Raw genomic sequence first — 21,537 nt, 5'->3', positions numbered from 1 at the left:
TTTATCACATGGGTCAGCAGTTTCCCATAGCTTTAGAAATAAAGGACCAAATTCTGCCCTTGAATGCACCCACACATTCTCTATTGAGTGAAGCAAGGTCTGTACATGCAAATACAAGGGAATAATTCTGACAGCAGGAATTTATTCCATTATTATCCTTGCTATATGTGCATTATAGTTGCAGCCATGATGGCTTTCCTTCTCTTATCAGTTTCTTTTCATGCATACCAAGCTGCCAGCTGTGGATCAAATAATTAGACTCACTTTGGTTTATGCAAAGAGAAGACCTGCCAGTTCTACAGCTGCCATAATCTCCCCAAATAGCTGCTGAAAGGCTATCTTATCATCATGAGTTTAATGGCTCAAAGTGACCCTGAACCATCTGAACCTTAGCCAGGTGGGAAGGACCCTCCCTGGGTTTCCTCTTCCATTTACTTTAAAAAGAATTCTTCACTCACTCCATGGTATCTGGTTTCCTATTGCTGTTCATTTAACTACCCTGAAACCTGAAACAGACCCCTTTCTAGAGTGTTTGATTCTAAGCCTCTGAAATTAGCTACTCTTTAACTCTCAGGACATGAAAATAACACTTAGCCAGATGCAGTCTAGAGAAAACCAACAAGAAGACACCTAACATAGGACAGTGCCACAGTTTATACTGAAAACGACTATTTGTGGTTCAGCAACAAAGGCTCAGAAGTGACCAGCATTGGAATAGGACTGTCTTTTATTTCTCATCTTTTGGCCTAGCCTTTGACAAATAAATCTAAACCATGACATTTTCTTTTCTGACTAGTAACTTAAGCCTGCTTTTTTTTTTCTCTTGTGATACATACAGCCCAGAATACACACATGCTCTGCTCCCTTGTGCATATATTCTCTTTAAGTACATGACCACATATTATTTGAGAAATAGTAAAACATCATAGACACATTGCTTAGTATAAAGTCATTACTGATAGAGTTTGCAGATAATTCTAAAATTTGGTAGCATGCTAAATAATGAGGAGGAGAAATTATAAACTATTGAGAGTATAATTGAAAAATAAGAATTCAATGAAGAGCTGCAAGATTGATTTTGAGGTCTGGAAAACCCACCTTGCAATGAAAAACTAAATATCAACCTTACAAGGAGAAGGTTAAGAGATTGGGTTGATCAGTCTATAATCATCTGCACATGGAGAAGCTATCAGATACCAAACGGCTGTTTAGTTTAGCAGCTAAAGGCATACCATGTACCTAGATGAGTGGGTCTCAACCCGCAGCCTGCGGGTCACTTATAGCCCAATCAGCACACAGCTGCAGCTCATGTGACATCCTCAGAGCCGTACAGGTAGTATATATTATGTGGATGTGGCCCACATACCACAGAGAGAGTGGCATGTGTGGTTCACAGTGGTAAATCAGTTGAGAATTACTGATCTAGATTCTGAAGAAAGCAAAATTTGAACTGGAAATAAGGTGCTATTTTTAACAGTGAGGGAAATCAACCACTGGAACAAATTTCCAAAGTGTGTGGTAATGGCTCCATTGTTTGGAGTCTTTAAATCAAGACTGGATGTCTTGATAAAAGATCTGCTGTAATTCAACCACAAGTTATTGGGCTAGATGAGAAAATTCACTGGGTGAATGGCTTAGGTTATGTAGGGGGTCAGACAAGATGATCATAATGGTCCCTTCTGGGCTTAAAAGTTATGACTCTTCTCATAATTTTTCCATTCTTTAGTGTGCTTATACTATTCTCCTTGTCATTCTGGCTCAGTGCATCTTTACTGATTTAGAGTCTTTTTAGGATAAATTATTTTAGCTTCTAATAATTTCAACAGCAGCCATGTAGTATATAGGTGATTGAAAGCATAGCTTTCATTAGGTAACCTTCAATGACTGAGGCAGGAATATAAATTAGCTGCACATATACACAGTGTATACTTAGGGTCTATTCAGGGAGCAAGGCAGTCAACTACGCAGCTAACACAGCTGTGAAGTTAGGTGCCTAAAATATGCAGGTACATAAGAATGGCCGTACCGGGTCAGACCAAAGCTCCATCTAGCCTAGTATCCTGTCTTCCAATAGTGGCCAGTGCCAGGTGCCCCAGAGGGAATGAACAGAACAGGGAATCTTCAAGTGATCCATCCCCTGTCGCCCATTCCCAGCTTCTGGCAAACAGAGGCTAGGGACACCATTCCTGCCCATCCTGGCTAATAGCCTTGATGGACCTATCCTCCATGAATGTATCTAGTTCTTTTTTGAACCGTGTTATGGTCTTGGCCCTCACAACATCCTCTAGCAAGGAGTTCCACAGGTTGACTGTGCATTGTGTGAAGAAATACTTCCTTCTGTTTGTTTTAAACCTGCTGACCTCTAGTTCTTGTGTTATGAGAAGGAGTAAACAACACTTCCTTATCTACTTTCTCTACACCAGTCATGATTTTATAGACCTCAAGAATATCTCCCCTTAGCCGTCTCTTTTCAGAGCTGAAAAGTCCCAGTCTTATTAATCTCTCCTCATATGGCAGCCGTTCCATACACCTAATCATTTTTTTTTTGCCCTTTTCTGATCCTTTTCCAATTCCTATATATCTTTTTTGAGATGGGGCGATCACATCTGCATGTAGTATTCAAGCTGTGGGCATACCATGGATTTATATAGAGGCAACATGATATTTTCTGTCCTATTATCTATCACTTTCTTAATTATTCCCAACATTCTGTTCGCTTTTTTGACTGCCGCTGCACACTGAGTGGATGTTTTCAGAGAACTATCCACAATGACTCCAAGATCTCTTAAATGGTAGCAGCTAATTTAGACCCCATCATTGTCTATGTATAGTTGGGATTATGTTTTCCAATGTGCATTACTTTGCATTTATCAACATTAAATTTCATCTGCTATTTTGTTGCCCAGTCACCCAGTTTTGAGAGATCCTTTTGTAGCTCTTCGCAGTCTGCCTGGGTCTTAAATATCTTTAGTAATTTTGTATCATCTGAAAATTTTCCCACCTCACTGTTTACCCCTTTTTCCAGATCATTTATGAATATGTTGAATAGGATAGGTCCCAGAATAGACCCCTGGGGAACAACATTATTTACCCCTCTCCATTCTGAAAAATGACCATTTATACCTACCTTTTGTTTCCTATCTTTTAACAAGGTATATTTTCACTCATATTCGGTAAACTCTATATGTAGTAGCTTCTATAAGAAATTTTTACTCTGTACTTTTTCTATCAATTAAATTTGTCTGGCATACATAAAGTAGCACTCAGTATCATTTCAGGCAGGACATGTGTATTGTTGCTTGGGAAAATTCAACCCACAAGGTGGAAATGTCAGAAAGTTATGAGCAACTGAAAACAGGGGATTAGAATGAAAATCATTATGCAACCTTAAGTATAGCAGCAGCAAATGCTCACACTATAATATTTATATTGGTAGTATGTACAAGTATATTACAGAATAAAATACATAATAAACAAAATGTATAGTGTCCATCGCTGCCATAGTGTTCTAATCACCTCACAATATAACAAACCACCTAAAACTCCAATTAAAATTCTCTCCGATTACAAACTAAATACAAACACTACATTAAACTCACAGAGCAGAATTGTAACTTCCTCTATGAACTTGTCTAATTTCATAATCCTTCTAAAGATCAGGGATTGGTCATGCCAGTGAGTGAGAGATGGGAAGGCAGACTTATGGCTGATACATTGGGGGATTAGCTTCATTAGGATGACACCAAAGCTTGGCCCAATTTGCAATATGAAGCAGAGTTACATTTGGGTTGGGCTTGTTCAACCAGAAATGACTCACCCTGCTAATGAAAATAAAATCCTGTCTCCCTTCTATGAGTGCTTGTAACTCCATTCGTTTTAGAGGGATGTTTGTGCCGGTGTCAAGAGAAAGAAGAGGAGAACTATGCCATGACGCTGAGCCTTGTAGACATGGCCAACCTGTGCCCCAGTGAGTTTACAGTACAAATAAGATAGGAGGTACCTTTCAGATACTTAATGCACAGATTATCAGGAGCTGGCCTATCCATTTTAGCAAGTCTTAAGGTGCCAGTCACTATAGAATCTAAGCACTGATCATTAGTTACAAAATGCAAAATCATCCTGGAAAATGGTTCTGGTCCTGTAAAATGCAAGGCAGTTACATTAAATTTTCTCTTTTGGTAGATTAACATTGCAGGAGACATCTGTTTGAAGGAAGAATTGGAAAAGTAAAGCAGGTATTTGTCTGACACACAAGGTAAGAGGCAGGTTTCAGAGTAGCAGCCGTGTTAGTCTGTATTCGCAAAAAAAAAAGGTAAGAGGCAGGGGTTGGTGTGGAGGTCAGAGTGGGAGAAAGAGACCAAAGGGGCAATATGGAGCCTAGCCTTGGTGAAGCCCAGGCATCAGGAGGGTGAGAAGGAAGTAGAAGGCACTAAGAGCCAGGCATGGTCAGAGTATGGGAGGTGGATAGGAGATGCCTGGACTTGATATGGAAACCAAGAGAGCAGGGATTCAAAGAGGGGAGTGAGGAATGGGATCCAGAGACTGACAGTAGGAAGAGGCTGCTTTCTGCAGCATTTTGTAGAGACTGGAAGAGGGAGGTTAAGCAAAGAGGCCAGAGAGGAGGAGATTGCTGTTGCAGGTGGCAATTAATAGACCTTTATATTTACACATCGGAAGGGCACAGGGAATTCCTCAGTGCACCCACAGTTTTATTGCTTGCACAACACCCAAAAGTGTGGGATGCACTTTACAGGACAAACATTAAGAACCAGCTGTCTACTCATGCAGTGAGCGACTGGAAGAAACCATTCAGAGATGGGGTTAGAAAGGACAAGGGATACAATATTAAGGTCACCAGCTTACTCAGTTGTAGCATGTCACGTGTTGCTGTATCTAAATTCCATGATTCCGAGATTGGCTCTCCCTGTAGTAGCTGTTCATAAAGTCGTATGAATAACCTGCTGGTGGTTGTATTTCCCACTGGTGCAGGGTGTCTATGTGCATCTGGCTACCCACACAGAATCTTTTACTTAGGAACACAGCCATAGATATAACCCATATAGGTACTTTATATCATTCTGCAAACAATAGGCCTTCACTGCCTGGCATTTTCCCCTGTGCCTGGTGTAATAAGCTGTAACAATACAACGTGTGCAGAACATGATAGCACAAATTCTAACTGGATAATGAATATATGTCAAACATTTAAAAGGAGTGCCTGGTGCTGTAGCAAAATGTTTTCAGCAGTCCTCCAGTTGACTATATTACCCAAAGGAGAGAGACATTTGTAGAAGATCAAACAACCTGGTAGGGGATGTACCAAAACACTGCAAACATGGAGAACTGTAGAGCCTCGGTGAGGGGTCTGCAGCAGCTGCTCTCAAAGGGGCATGCCCAGGAATTGAGCAGCAAGACTGGCCTAATCACCAAGAAAAGATCACCCCATTTAAGTGCGGAAAGGAGAGTTTATAAAAATACTGGAAGAAAAACGAAAGAGAGCAGAAGGGAGAAACTTAGCAAGAGAAGAGTCCACACCAGGTTCTGACTGGCTCTATTCTGCGGGGCTTAGCCTCGCCATCACCCCAGCTCAGCTGTGCAGCATTACCGGGGCTCCTGCTTCTCCATCTCCTTCCGCGTGCTCTGTTCCCCAATTCAGACCTGCATTACAGCATCGCCGGACTTCCCCCGCTTTCCCAAGGCCCCCTCTGGACTCGGCTCTCCGCTCACCTGCAACGCAGCATTACCACAATCCCCCCGATTTCTTTCTTCCTACGTCCACCATTGATTGGTACCCAAATATTATTAAGAAAACTCACAAACGCACCTCAGTCCCTGCTCCTCGGTTCTGTTCTAAACGAATGTGGCGAGCCGTGCACCATGTCGAAAGCCTGTCTGTTGTCTCCAGACTGCTCCGTTCACACACACTCTCGTGCACATTCAGGTGCCATTTACTCCCGCTGCCTCTGACTCTCTGGCCACGTTTAATGCAACAGATTGAAAATATGCCTCAAAACCACTTACTTCCAGCCACGTCTAGCGCCTGTATTTGTTGCCTATTTGTCTGGAAATACGAGCTACGCTAAAGCCGAACCTGGCAGAATGAGGGCACAAGCCTCCCCTGCCCTTGCATCGGCTCAGACCAGGGTGCCACAAGCCCCCCACATCCCTACGCGGTGCGGCCAGAGCGGGTGAGGCAGGAGAGAAGCAGTGGGACTGGTTTGGATCATCAGGGGAAAACAACCCCCTGGATCCTTCCAGTCGCTCGCCTGACGGGCTGGGAGCCTGTGAACCGGCCGGGGCAGCAGGGACAGGCTTGCCACACTAGGAACTGAAGATCCCCAACCCCCGCGCCCCCCAGACTCGATTTGTAAAGAATTGTTTTAATTTCCTGGAGTCAGAGAACACCGAGCCCCACTCGCCGCGGTCCCCCGGCCTCGCCAAGGCATGGATCGCCTCCTTCTGTGCCCAGATCCCACCCCGCTGCGCTGGGGCTGGCTGGGGGGGGGGTGTCGCTGGGCACCTGGCTGGCACAGATGCCCGGTGCGAAGGGGCTGGGGGTGCTGTTATTGCTTCCAGGGAGGGAGCTGCGACCTCAGCTCCACGCGCCCAGCCCCTCGCAGCTCATGGGGCTGGTTCAGCAACGCGCTTCCAACTAACCCGAGTGCGGCCTTTGGAGACCCGCCGGCGCCCTGCCTGCCTCTGCCGGGGGACTAGAGAGGAGTGAGAGGCAGGCCCGGCCACCCCGGGAGGGGCGAGTGACTGTCGCTGTGGGGCAGCCCAGCCTGCTCCGGTACCAGGGGATGCGGCCAGCGTCCCCTCTCCAAGGGGTGGGACAGAGAACACCCACGTTTGTTCGCTGGCTCGGGGGCAGATGGACCCCAGCGGGGACTGTAGCTGGGGCCTGGAGGGAAGGGAGACGAGCCCCCCACTGGCTCGGGAACCCGCGATTCTAGCAGGGCCGCAACAGCTGGGCTGGGTTTGCTGCCACGCCAGCATGGCCAACCCAAGCCGGGGGGTCCCGGCAGGAATGGCCCAGGGGCCGGTGTATTTCCCCGGGTGCCAGGACGCCTGGGGCCGGCCCACGGAAGCAAGCTCCACGCAGGCTGCCTTTGTGGCAGAGCCACGGTGCGGGGCTGGTGTTTGGTGTCTGCTCCCAAGGGCAGCTGCCCGCCAGCAAGAGCCGGCTTCCAACCGCAGACCCGCGGCGGGGCTCGAGGGAACGGAGCGGCTGGGGGTGGAGCAGCCCCACACCCTGAGGAGCAGGGACGCGTCGGAATGGCCTGGCCCTTCAGATCCGCCCTGGGGCCCGAGGCAGCCCCCAAACCCACCCCACCGGGATACCGCCAGGGCCGGGCACCGGACCCACTGCAAGAGCAGGCGGGAAGGAGACGCGGCAGCTCCCGGGGAGCGGGTCTCTGCGCCATTGGGGGTGGCAGGCGCGCACCCCCCGCAGAAGGGGGCCCCGTTCCCAAGGCTCCGGCTTTGTCTCCGCTTTGGGGGGACGCCAGCGCGGTACAAAATGGCGGGACAAAGGTGGGATTGCCTCGCCACGCGGAGCACCCCCTGCCCCCTCTGCCCGGCGGGGAGGGGCTGGGCGCCCCTGGCACGCGGCCGGCCCCCGAGGCAGCAGGGACCCCCCGGGGCCGCCTCCCCGCCGCCTCTGCAGGGCTCTGTTCTCGAGGCAGCTGCAGAAAATGGCTGCCTGGCTGATCCAGCTGAATTCTGCCATGTGCGCGATCAGCAAGAACACAACCCAGCCCCCGCCCCCTGGCCGGCCCCAGCCCTGCCGCAAGCCGGAGCCAGCGGGGAGCCACCGCGGCCCCGCGGGGCTGTTGGAGCCCCTGGGCTTGGGCAGAGCTGCTGCAGAGCGGCAGCATTTACCTGCGGCCCCGGGAGAGACCGCACCGGAGGCGAGTCACTCCGGCAGCTTTACCTGTCTCCCGCCCCGGTGCCCCTGCCCGGCTTCCCGCTCCGCGCTCGGGTCCGCGGGTGGCGGGTGGATGATTCCCGCGCATGGATCGGGACCCTGGGTCGAGATGCGCTAAACCCCCACGTGCCCGGATCGTGTCCCCCCCATTAAGACCCGTAACAGGATTGGGTGGAAGTGAAGGGCGGGTGCGGCTTCATGGCCCAAGCCCAGATCTCGCCCGGGGACCCGAAAGTGTCAGCGCGTCGGGCCGTGCCTGGCTCGGGGTCCCCAGCGAGGGCCAGGTTTGACACCTCCGAAGAGCTGCCTGGCTTTGGGGTCTCGATAATCAGGGATGATCGATAATCGCTGCTCGTTGCTGCTGTTCGCTCAGCACAGGGGCGATTCGATATCGATTTATTTCAAAGACGGGTGGAAGAGACAACAAGGAACTGCAGAAGGCGCTGGAGTAGGGAGGGGACGGCGGAGCCAAGCCACCGGGTGGGATCGGGGTTTGGGGACCGGGTCAGCTCTCAAAGGAGCTCTCCAGGAAAATGCACACGAAAGACAACGAAAATTCGGCTCCGAGCCCGCCTGCGGGTTCCCGGGAGCGACCCCAGCCCTGCGGCAGCCCAGACCAGCCGACCGGCTGGCTGGGAATCCCATCCAAGCTGACCCGCTCCACAGGACGCCGGTCCGCACCGGGTCCGAACCAGCCAGCCCCACCCGCAAGGAAATGATTTGTGCTCATGGCTCCCGACAAGGAATCCGCTGGGGTTGTGAGCTAGAAAGAACGAATAACCCTTGGGAGCCTCTTGGGGGCTGGTGTTTCACCCGGGACCGGGGAGCTGGAACAATTTTTTTTTGGGGGGGGGGGAGCTGAGAGCACTGATCCCAAATGTAAACCCTGTCTATGATGAAAACCACTTCAAGCCAGGGGGTGCAGCAGCTCCCCCCAGCACCTCTAGTTCCAGCTGCTCTGCCAGGAGGACTAAACACATCAAGAAAAGAGATTTCGGAGCTGTCAAGTCTTCGCTCTGAGAATAGCTAGAACGAGGACAGCAGGTAATTGCTGCCCGTATATGGCACTGTTGGAAGGGGCTGGAAAGAAGCAGAGGGGGTGTGTACAAACCTGTATGATACACACACACACACCTTCTCTGTAACACAAGCGTTATTCCACACACTACACGCATGTAGGGCGGGAACACGTGTACTGTACGTGGAGGGGGCGGGGGTGAGTACATGTCGGGAACCAGGTGCTCTCGCGTCTCCATCTCTGGATACCAACCCGGGGCAGGCGGGTCTCTGTGTCCGTCGCCCGTTTACCATCCCAGCGCTAGGAGGGATCACGCATTAGCCGCAGGATGATAAAGGAAGCTCCTGTCTCTGTCCATACTGTAAAACGTCGTTCGCTAAAGGAAACAAAACAAAATGCGGAAACGGGCCGGGTCGGACCGGGGGTTCGAGCCCTCGGTTCTAGGGCCGGGCCCCCAGGCCGGCCCTTGCTAGTGCGCACCAGCGGGCGCGGGGCTCAGCGCCGCTTGCGGAGGGTCCACTGGAGGCCCGCGCCGCCGGGTCGGGTGGGGCGTGCAGGGGTATTTGAAGTAAAGCGGGTCGCTGCTCGGCGCGCAGGCTGCTGCCTGCGGGGGTCACCCGGCTCCTGCTGCGCGCCCCGCCGGGGAGAGAGCGGAGAACACCTGGGGGAGCGAGGAAGCCTCCGCCTCCCCCCAGACCCGCTCGCGGCCTGGAGCCCCGGCAGCTCTGCCCAGGAACAGAAAACGGAGCCGGGGTCGCGCAGTGCCACCCGCGCGGAGCCAGGGGCCTCGGCAGCCCGGCCCTGGGCTGGTCCCAGCCAGGGTCGCTGTGATTCGGAAGGAGCAAATCTCCTCTAGTGACCTACATTGTAACTGGGGTGGGGGGCGCAAAGCCGGCGCGCAGCCCGCTACTGCGGGGGGGTCGAACTGCCCCATTTTCCAGCTAGTCCGTATTGCGCAGGGTCGGGGCGAGTCACAAACAGCGCCCCCCCCATCGGGGGCAGAGGCAGCGAGAATCGGGTCCCGCGGCGGGACGTGTCTCCCCGCTGTCTGTATTATTGGGTTGCATTTAGTGGGGCGTTTCTTTCTTTCTTTCTTTCCAAGCCAGGGGGGCCCTAAATCGCGCGGCTGGGCGTGTCCGCGCGCCCCGCTAATTGTCCTAATTACGCTCTCGCAGGCCAGGGAGCCGGGAGAAAAGCGCCGGGGGTGGAGGAGGGGCGGGAAAGGCGAGGGGCGCTCGGGCCGTGCCAGGGCCCAGCGCAGCCGGCTGTCGTGCTGGGACACCCGGGTCTACATGGCGCGCGATTCCCGGGCCGGCCCCTTCCCCTCGCCTGCGCCCGGCCAGGGCGCCACCATTTTGGTGCCTGCTGAATTTGGGGTGAGGGAGACGGCGAGGGATGAAATCAGAGCGAGAAGGGAAAAGGGGGGGGCTGCTGCTGGCTCTTTTCCACTCGTGAGAGCTGGTTGCCGAGATACCAGCGGACCAATAATCTCTCACCAGCTCACCCGGAGCTCGGGCACTGCTTCCTTATATGGTGCTGCTAGTCCGCGGGGCGCCGCGCTCCGCACCATATAAGGGCATGAACCTAAATACAGTATCTACCTTGTTCTTTCCTTGCCCGGCGCGAGTTAACAGCGCTCGATGCCGAAGCGAGCCCGGGAGCCGCCGCGGCGGCCCGAGGCCGGCCCGGGCGCCCAGGCCAGGGGGGCGCGGGGCTGCTGCAGCGGCTGCCCGGGCCGAGGCGGCTTCCAGCCCCAGTGGTTGCAGTCCCCGCTCCGCAGCCCGGGTGAATTCTCGGCTGCTTATTAGGTGAAATGCAAATGAACCGTGATTCACATCTAATTGCTTTTGTTAAGAGGGAAGTCGCCGGTCTCCGGGCTGCGCCGCAGGCGGAGGCAGAGCGGGGCGGGTGCCAAAGGCAGAGGGGGTCACCGCAGGACGCACACACCGGGGCCGGGCTCGTCCCTTGTCACCTGGGGAAGGATAACCCCGGGCAGGGCGGGGCTCGCGACAGGGACGTGGCTGGATGGCGCGAGCTACTCCCCCCGTGGGGGTGGGGGACAGACACCCTGTCAGTGGGGCGGCCAGGGGGCTCCGCAGGCAGCTTTCCCCCTCTCGGCTGCGGGGAAATTCACCTGAGGGGCTTTGCAAAGGAGGTGATGAGCTGAGGCGTTTCTGAGAGGCGGATTCGTTGCCGTTCTCCGGGACCCCTAGAATGTCTTCCAACAGGGGGCACTGCCGGGGTACCGTGGCCCCCCGTACAGGGCCATCAGGCTGGGGTGGGGCCTCGGGAGGGGTCCGCCGCCCAAATGCTGCTGAGGTGGGCGGGGGGCCTGGAGCGGGGCGGCCTTTGGCACGGCTCGGAGCCCCTCCGGAGGGCTGAGGAGTTCCAGTCACACCTCGTTACAGCTGTCAGATTCCAATTTATATCTCCCCCGGCCGTGACGTCAGCTGGCGCCCCAGATACATCGCTGACATGCCACGAGGGGGGGCTTTCATTCAGACGGAGCGGCGACCTGCCCTGCCCTGCCCCCTCCCGGGAAGCTGTTTTGACGTGTGACCCCCTCCCCCCGTTTTGAAGGCGCGACAGTAATTTCATTGGGGGGATGAATGATTCTGGAACTAACCCAGCCGAGTAACTCGGCAAGAGGGATCCAGATCCCTGAGCCGGGAGGTGGGAATCGCCTGCAAAGGCACGATTTCATTGGCCGACGCGGGATTGGCAGCTGCCCCTTTCGCCAGCCTTTGCAAACCAGGCACATTTGTAGCTCGAGGGAAATAATCAGCAAATTCAGAAACCCCGGAAACAAACGGGCTTTTGTGCGAAATGCCCGCCGTGCCGAGTGCCAGATAAAGGCCCCCAGCACCCGGTGCGGCAGTTTTATCTCACAAGCGTTTTCTGTGCGAGTGTGTTTAGCAGAACGCCTGGAAAGTTCAGCGCCCTCTCCGGGGAGTGAGATAACTGGAGACTCTCATTAGGGTTTGGCACGCGCTAAAAATGAGCTAATGAAGGACACGGAGCGGACGCTTTGCAGCCTCTCTGCAGAGCTCCGGCTGCGCGAGCCAGAGAGGCACCGAGCGCGCGGATTTAACCCGTCCGCGGACGCAGGCGGGGCTGGCAGCCCGGACACAGGTGTCAGCAGCGTGTGTAGGAGAGGGGGACCCCGGTTCCCCACAGCGCCCAGGTGTGTGCACGTGTCCGAAACAGGGCCTCGCCTGGAGCCCTCCCCCCAGGTGTGTGCACGTGTCCGAAACAGGGCCTCGCCTGGAGCCCTCCCCCCAGGTGTGTGCACGTGTCCGAAACAGGGCCTCGCCTGGAGCCCTCCCCCCAGGTGTGGCGCTGGAGCTGGCTGGTTAATAAACGAGAGTGTCACCTGGAGCAAACGAACCTGCCCTCGCTAAACCCGGTTCTGCTGGCCCCCGCCTAATGGAGCCCTGACGCCTTTGGGCTGCTGCTACCAATGAGCCCCGAAGTCCGTCTCAGGCCCCCCTCAATGGCCGGGGCCCGGAACATTCATTGTCACGCTCTCGGGTTACACGCCCATAAGCCCTGCTCTGTGGAGCCCGCATCCTCAGTCCCAGATCCGAGCCGCGCTCCCCGTGGGCTGCGGCCGTGGGTCTAGGCGAAGAAGCAGGAATCGCAGAGTCCAGTTGTAAATGCTGGTACCGGCGACCCGGGCAGCGGGGGAGGCAGCCGAGCGCCCGGCTGTGTAAGGAACCCGGCGAGCTCAGAGCCCCGCGGCGGCTGGGACATTTAGGGGCTCGGAAGCGGGCGCCTGTCCCGGCTGGTTCCCTGGCGTGCAGGACACGCGAGGAAGTTTCAGGGGAAATGGGGCGTTTGTGCTGCTGGTGCGGCGCGCCGCCGCTCCCGGGGTGTCTGGCAAGGGCCATTTCCAGTAGCACGGTGCCACCTATAGAAGGTACCTGGAATTTATCGGGGATATTGGATTTCACAGGAAAACGACGTGCTCCCTCTCTGAATAGTGACCCGAGCGGGGTCTGGGGAGCGGGCAAAGTCCGGGCATGGGCTAAAAACACCTTTCTGAGTCCAAATGACTGCATTAATGTCAACGAGTATTTCCCCTGGTTTGTCTGTCTGTCGGTATCTATCCATCCCCATACACTCCTCTGTCTATCTATGTATCCCCATACGCCCCTCACTCTCTATATCTATCTATCTATCTATCTATCCCCATACACCCCCCATCTATCCCGCTACCCCCTCTTTCTCTCTCTCCCCATACACCCCTCTCTATCTATCTATCTATCTATCTATCTACCCCATATACCCCCTCTCGCTCTATCTATCCCGATACCCCTCTCTTTCTCTCTCTCCCCATACACCCCCTATCTCTCTCTCTCTATCTATCTCCATACACCCCCCTCTCTATATCTATCTATCCCCTTACACCCCCTCTCTCTATCCCCATACACCCCTCTCTCTCTCTCTATCCCCATACACCTCTGTCTCTCTGTCCATCCATCCCCATACACCCCTCTATCTATCTATCATAGAATAATAGAATATCAGGGTTGGAAGGGACCTCAGGAGGTCATCTAGTCCAACCCCCTCCTCCGTTGATCTATCTATCTATCTATCCCCATACACCCCCCTCTCTCTCTGTCCATCCCCATACACCCCTCTATCTATCTATCACCATACACCCCTCTATCTATCCATCCCCAAACACCCCCATCTATCTTCCTATCCCCATACCCCCCTCTCTCTCCCCCATACATTCCCCTCTCTCTCCATCTATCTATCCATCCCCATACACCCCCCTCTCTCTATCAATCCCCATACCCTCTCTCTCGCTCTCCCCATACACCCCCCTCTCGCTCTCTCTCCCCATACACCCCCTCTCTCTATCCCCATACACCCCTCTATCTATCCATCCCCATACACCCCCCTCTTTCTCTATCTATCCCCATACCCTCTCTCTCGCTCTCTCTCCCCATACACCCCCCTCTCTCTCCCCATACACCCTCCTCTATATATATATATCTCCATCCCCATACACCCCTCTATGTATCCATCCCCATACACCCCCCTCTATCTATCTATCCCCATACCCTCTCTCTCTCCCCATACACCCTCCTCTCTCTCTCTATCCCCATACCCTATCTATCTATCTATCTATCTATCTCCATACCCTCTCTTTCTCTCTCCACATACACCCCTCTCTCTCTCTCTCTCTCTCCCCATCCATCCATCCCCATACATCCATCTATCTATCTATCCCCATACCCTCTCTCTCTATCCCCATACACCCCTCCTTCTCTCTCTCTATCCCCATACACCTTCCCCCCTCTGTATCTATCTATCTATCCATCCCCATACACCCCGCCTCTGTCTATCCCCATACCCTCTCTCTCTCTCTCTCCACATACACCCCCTCTCTATCCCGATACACCCACCCTCTCTCTATCCATCCATCCACATACATCTATCTATCATCTATCCCCATACACCCATCTATCTATCTATCTATCACCATACACCCATCTATCTGTCTATCTATCTATCCCCCCATACCCTCTCTCTCTCTCTCTCCCCATACACCCCTCCCTCTCTCTTTCTATCCCCATACACCCTCCCCCCCGTATCTATCTATCTATCCATCCCCATACACCCCTCTATCTATCTATCATAGAATAATAGAATATCAGGGTTGGAAGGGACCTCAGGAGGTCATCTAGTCCAACCCCCTCCTCCGTTTATCGATCGATCTATCTATCTATCTATCTATCGTGCCCGGCAATTCCTATTTAGAAATCGGAGTTCCCTGCTGAAATCTGTTGCCCCAGGAGCTCCGGAAGTCCTGACCCTGACCTGTGTACACCAGTGTCTGAGAAAGCTACAGCACTTCGGGGAGCTGTCTTCCCCCACAAAACAAGCTACAGCCAAAAGGAAACGCGGCACACTTCCCTGGGTTTGATTGAACAGCCCGAATATTTAAGGCGGGAGGGGGAGTCGCACCCATGCTTCTGCTGCAGCAGTTTGGAACGAGAGTTTCCACCTGGCTACACTGTTCCTGCTACTCTGTAGTGTGGCTTGATTTAAAACTAAAACCAAATGGGTCTGGCGAGAGCCCCAGCTGGGGTCAGTGACAACCCGGAACCGTTCGGCTCAGAGGAGAATATTCCGCATGCCCGAGCACGGCGCAGTAGGGGATGTGGAGAGACAGAAAGAGCGATAAGGAAGCCGCCTTGTCTCCATCTCCAATGGAAAATGCCGCTCGGCTCCGACAGAAAATGGAGGGGGAGGGAGTTGCGCTAAATCAAATGACCGTCTCGGCATCTCCTCCACTGATCTGCTCGAAAGGCAGTGCCGCTCTCAGAGCTCCCTGCAAACAAACATTTGACCAATAATTCCAGAAACTTGCATCCAGAAGAGTTGCCGGGACAATCCCCGCAATCCTCCTAGTCGGAATGCAGGGAGGGTTAGTACAGGTCACCGAGAAACAGGCTCTTTTCCCTTGCAGCTAAAACAAGACTCTAGAACTGTTGCTGGTTAGCTGTGAGGGATTAAACTTCAGAAGAAGGGAAATGGGGAGCGGGTACTTGAATAAAACTAAATGAAAGTCCGTAAGAGATCAAAGTTCAGACAAATCCATCGGAAGTTCCGAAAGGCGCCGTCCAGAAAACAAGCTGGCTGAAGATCTGGGCTTCTGACCCGCCCAAAGAGGTTGTGCCCTCTCCCGGGCCCGAGCTGGCTCAGGGTTCGACCAGAAAAGAGCGAGAGTCCAGGCTCGTGCGCACCCCAGACCGACTGGGGACCGAGCCAGCTCGCCGTGGCTAGGAGCAGGAGCTACGCTGCTCCAGGAGAGGAGAGTGGGTTCCTTTGGTTCCGATATGCTATCGGCTGCAAGGTGGGAGTTCCCTGCGGAACCCTCCCGGACCCCGACACACGCGGGGCTTGGGAAGGGTCCAGGAAAAACTTGCAAGAGCCTGAATTCGATTTTTTAAAAACCAAACAAAGTTGAAATCAAAACTTCCCGCGATGAGAAATTCCCTGCGCGCCCGGGGAAGTGAAGGCTGTTCGGCTCCCTGGTCAGTTTCCTTTGACGGCTGTCTGAGCGATCCGGGTTGGGCTTGTTAGACGGCGGTGCGGTGGAGCCGGCAAACTGCTGCCGTGTGAATTTCGCCTGAAAAGTCCCTTTCCCTACGACGGATTCCCAGAGGACTCGGGCTGTCTCTCTCTGACACATCGCCGCAGAGGAAGCTTATCTGGCAGTATCTGTTCTGCGCACCATGGCTGCTGACAGCGAGCGCCCATTGCACGGCAAGGGACTGACTATTGCTGCCACTTCGCTTCTTGTCCCAGCTGCAAAGCCCAGCCCTCCCCTTTGCCAGGATCGTGGCACAGCGATGATTTCAAAGTGCCACCCCCAGCCCTGGGAATCGCTCTCTCTCGTGGGGCACCTCAAGTCTGGTTCTGTTAGAGGTCTCTGTGATTTTTCCACAAGACGGGAGCTGTGCCCCACCTTAGAGGGTCCCAGCTAGCCTACGGGAGGTGTCTGGTGTTGGGCACCTTCCCGCAGGGGGCGGGTCCTCAGCTGCACCCCGGAGCTGGAGCAGTGACTCGGGCTGCTGAGAGTAAATCGCTGGCGATCAGCAAATTATTCCCTGCTGGGCTGGAGCCTGGCTGGTGGGAGGGGCCCGGCGAGGGGGCCGGCCGGGCTCGGGTTAGCTAATTGTTTATTCCCTTGAAAGGTCCAGCGCGCCGCTGTCAGTTTTGCGGTGGAAAGGACCCTGGCCTGGGGCAGCATTCTGCCCTTTTCCCACCTCACCCACAGGGACCGGCGGGGGTGTCCCCTCTGCATCCCCGCCCGGACCTCGCCCCTCTCGCGGCGCCTAGCTCCAGCTGGGGGTGCAGTCTTTTTAGAAACGAAAACTCCGGGGTCACCGCGCCTCAGCCCGTGGGGGCACGGGAGGGAGCCAGTGCGCGGCGAGGACCCGGGACACAGCTGGGTTAAGGCCCCAGCCCAAAGCCGGCCGATTGGCTCACCAGCATCCCCCTGACTGCCCAGTTGTATCGATTCGCCCGCCGGTGGCCAGGTGACACTGTTCATGGCCTTGGCCCAGCGAGGGGAGGCCAGGACCGAGCAAGACAGGAAAGTGCGGCCGAGGGAGGTTTAATTGTCTGTAGGAAACGGGTGCGGGCTGGAAGTGCCCGGGGGCCCACCCGCGAGGGGAGGCTCCGGGAGCACCCGGGGTTTGTTTAGCGTGAATTCCCGGGCTGGGGGCGGGGGGCTGGTACCCAGGCACCGAAGTGGGCCAGAAAGGGGGCGGCGCGGGGGGGCTTCTTCCAAGAGCGCCTGGCCAAGCCTCTCCGCAGGGTGACGGGCCCCCGGACCCGCCAGCCCCTCGCGAGGCAGAGGTGTTGCCCGAGGCGCCCTCCATCCCCACGCGGCCTCTCCCCAGGGGCGCAGGGAGGGCGAGACTGCTGCTGCTCTCAGGCGGACTCCGGTACCCCAGCCCTGCCCGATCGATCCTATCGATCCGTCTATCGGCTGCCCAGCGCGGGGCCTGCCTCCTCGGAACCCGGCGGGCCCGGGGCTGGGGGAAGTATTCCCTCCCGGCCCTTCCTGCAGAGCCGCACGCCGGCCCCTCCAGGCTTGCGCAGGGAGCTCGCCTGATCCGTTCGGCCTGAATTTGCAACCTTCGAACCAAACGCGTCACTCCTGCGATCCCGGGACACGCGTGGGCAGCGCTGCCTCCCACGCTCCGTGTCCTTCCTGCGGCCCTGGCCAGGTGCTCGGAGCGGATTTACCCAGGAGACAGTCTCCAGGGCCTGGTGGTTAACGCCTGGGGAACAGCACGTCGGTTCCGTGTGTTCCCCCCGCCCGGCTTAGCCCCCGCACTTTGCCCTGGGGCCCCGCCTATACCCGCGGAAACACCGCACCCCGCAGGGGAAATCCAGCTGGGCCGCTCGACCCAGCCTGTCATTTTCGTTGGGCTGATGGCGACCCCAGCGCTGCCCAGAGGGGCGGCTCCGGGGCGGCGAAACACTGTAAACCCGTCCCCGTCCCCCAGTGCGATTCCGGAGAGCGCATTAAGTCCCCCGCAATCCAGGGTCCAGCGCGCTCCCCCCAGGAAGGTTTGAATCAGGGTCGGCGGGGGGACAGGGGTGCCTCTACAGAGAGCAAGTCTGTGCCAGAACTCCCCGCCAGCGGGGGTGGGGGGCGACAAAACCCCAGCCCGAGTCTATCGCTTCTTGTTATCGGGGGGCAGGTGATTCGGAACAGGGATCGGGAAGGGTTGGAATTTAAGGTTTCCTGGCAGCCCCACTAACTGCCTGCCAGAGAACCCACCATCGTCCCATCCCCTGGGGCCAGGGCGAGGTAAGTCCCTCCCGCTTTTGTTGTTTGTCTCTGGAGGTGGGAAGGGAACCCTGGCACCAGTAAAAACGAGGTGTCCCGTAAATATGGTTAACGAGGACTCCAGGAAATTCAAGATGTTCCGCGATTTACTGCTTTCCGCAGCGCTGGGAATGGAAAGAGCCTTTAGTACACTTGGGTGTTAATGCAATTTGATTGGGACATGCGGGTTGAAGGTTTCCTGTGCAAATCACACCGGAGTTTAAATGAGCTTTCCCGAGCAGTCTAGCAGATTTCACACGGGCACTAATCGAGTGCATTAATTTCAAAGGAATATATACGTCTAAATTCCCTTCATTAGAAACCTCAGCCTTTGCCTCATAACATTTGAGGGAGCCTCTAAAGCAGCTTGCCGAGGAGATGAGGAGCAAGGGGCGCCGGGAGAGAGAAGGTGAACGTACAGAGAAAACTGATGCAAATTAATTGTCTCCTCTTTGGGGCAAATGGGCAAAGAAACTAAACGTGGGTACGTCTAGGCTGGCAAACAGCCTGGCGCTAGCTCTGGTCACCCAAACCCTACAAATACCAGCCTGGACTTTGGGGCACTGGAACAAGGACACAATTACCCCCAATAGAGTTTTCACCCCCAAAATGACGGAGAGCCAGAGGCTCCACGGAGCCCCGGGGACTTGGCTGTTCCTGAGTTTAGGTGAAGGTACTCAGGTGTGGTGGTGACAGGCGGCCATATAAACCCCTGCGCAGACAGGTGCTAAGCCCCTGGGGCTGCTGGCAGGTCCCCGGGTCAATGTGCTCTGCAGTCCCTGTTCTACCTCTAACTCCCCGCCCCACTGTCAGAGCCCCGTAAGTCACAGCTTCTGGCCTCGGCCCCGAGTTGCTTGGCCCCTTATCCCTCCCTACACCTGCCTCCTCTCTGCCCTCCCGCCCCCCACCAGGGCGCTTTATCGCCCCGCTTCCCACGGCACTGACTGGAGCACGTCGATCAGTTTCACCAGTTGACTGGACCAGAACATCAGCACCCGGCTGGCTCCCGTCCTTGGGCACAGCCAGGTTCGAGAGTGTCCCGCGGGAGAGAGGCAGCCCAGGGCCTCGGCAGCGGGCAGGGCCCTCACGCACGGACCCGGCAAGTCCGCTTCCAGGAGCTAGGTTGCTCTTCCCAGGTTCGCTCAGCCCTTCGATCCCCACCGGGCCGCTTGCTATGCCCGGAGCGGAGCAAAGCATGTCCCGAGTTGGTTCTCAGCCGTGTGGCTGGACGGGCCAGCCCGAGGTCACCACAGCCTGTCACTCTGCCCCACGCCCACTCACCGCGTGTCACTCCCACGGGACGCAGCCAGAGCCGCCAAGGGGCTGTTTGGTCAAGTTACCCGAGAGGGAAGCCCCCAGACCGCCATAGGGCCAGTTCCCGGGAGCTACCTGCTGGAAGGCGCCCCCGGCTGGGCTAGTCGCCGCCCGGGGTCCCTGGACTTTGGCTGTTTGACAGGGAGGATGGAGTCAAGCCGCCACGCAGACCCTTCCCCGGGGGATGCTCAGCAGCAGGGGAACCCAGAGAAAATAAAGCATCGCCTCTCGCCTGCCCCACCTCCGCCTGGCGCGTGGCTTGGGCACCCCGGGACAAGGCAGACACCCCTCCCCCGGTCCCACCCGCGCGTGGCTAGGGCACCCCGGGACAAGGCAGACACCCCTCCCCCGGTCCCACCCGCGCGTGGCTAGGGCACCCCGGGCAAGGCAGACACCCCTCCCCCGGTCCCACCCGCGCGTGGCTAGGGCACCCCGGGACAAGGCAGACACCCCTCCCCCGGTCCCACCCGCGCGTGGCTAGGGCACCCCGGGACAAGGCAGACACCCCTCTCCCGGTCCCACCCGCGCGTGGCTTGGGCACCCCGGGACAAGGCAGACACCCCTCTCCCGGTCCCACCCGCGCGTGGCTAGGGCACCCCGGGCAAGGCAGACATCCCCTCACCAGCCTCTCACCATCACAGTTATAGGCAGCCACATGAGACTTGTGATCTGACGGCACAAAACAAAAACAAAAGGCGCTGCCGCCCGCCACCGTCGTACTGGGCGATGCACCTGAAGGGGCGGCAAGGGAATGTGATTATCCCCCAAACCGAGAGAAAACACCCCCCACCCCGCTTCGGAAACAGGTGTTCCGCCGCCCGTATTTCATTATATAAACACACCAGAGAGCTCATGTATCACGTTGGTAACAATCCTAAGTGGACCTGCTGGCATTTTTCTTCATAAAATTGCAGCACTAGCCCGTTTTATTTCCACTTTCACCCTCCGCTCTCGGAGACAGTCAAATTGCAGCCATATGGGAACCTAGGTAATAGGAAGCAGTTACCTTATTTACTGAAGAGGAGACGCACCCGAATCCTCCCAGGACCTTTCCTCGCTCGGGGGGCTTCGCCGGGGGTTTCGCAGGCGGTCGTTGCTCGAAGAGCGGCTGAAGCATGACGTCGGTCAGGTGTTTTGCGGTTCCGATCTCCGCTCCAGCATCCACTGTATGGGTTGAAGGGGAGGGACAATCCAACCGAAGGGAGACACCAAAGCGCCCCAGCTGTACCAGGGTGGAGGCAGGGGAGCGGGAAGCCAGAATCCAGTCCCGTCTGAACGTGCAGGAACGGAGGCTGCGTTTGGGGGATGCTGGCGCGTCTCTTCTCCCCACAGTGCACATGGTGGCGCAGCCCCTACTCTAGTGTGAGTCTGCCACAGCTGCTTGGCGCTCCGGTCCCAATAGCCCCCGGGCAGGGGGCCAGTGAGCGAGGGCGCCCAGACCAGGCTGTGCTGAGCCGAGGCGAGAGGTTGGGAGGCTCCCACCAGAGGAGGGAGAAATTTAAATTCCGCATCTGGGGAGGTTTGAGTGGTTTGTTGTTTTATTTATTCCCCCCCGCCCCACCTGGAATACACTCTACATTTATTCATAAGAGATCCGACACGTTTGCACCTCCATGCTTCCCAAGAACTAGCCTCTGGTAGAATTTCTCTCTTGCCCTACGCAGAGGTAGGCAGGGAGATAAAAGAAACTCACAACTTTATATCTAAATAAAATCGGAGCGAATCTGTTTCTTCTGCTGTGATTTAATTTTGCTTTAAAAGACACATGGTAGTGACTTGAGAAAGAAAATCTTTCCTATCGGAATCTCCCCAGCTCAGGAGCGTCTACAGTTCCGGCTTTTTTTTTTTGAAAAGCACCTAAAGTAAACATACTTATGGGAGTAAGTGGCCGTAAAGTCACTGAAGGATGAAATA

Source organism: Dermochelys coriacea, chromosome 14 (assembly GCF_009764565.3).
Source record: "Dermochelys coriacea isolate rDerCor1 chromosome 14, rDerCor1.pri.v4, whole genome shotgun sequence".
NCBI classification, from domain to species: Eukaryota; Metazoa; Chordata; order Testudines; family Dermochelyidae; genus Dermochelys; species Dermochelys coriacea.
The sequence above is the reverse complement of the archived record's forward strand: the minus strand, read 5'-3'. Positions refer to the sequence as shown.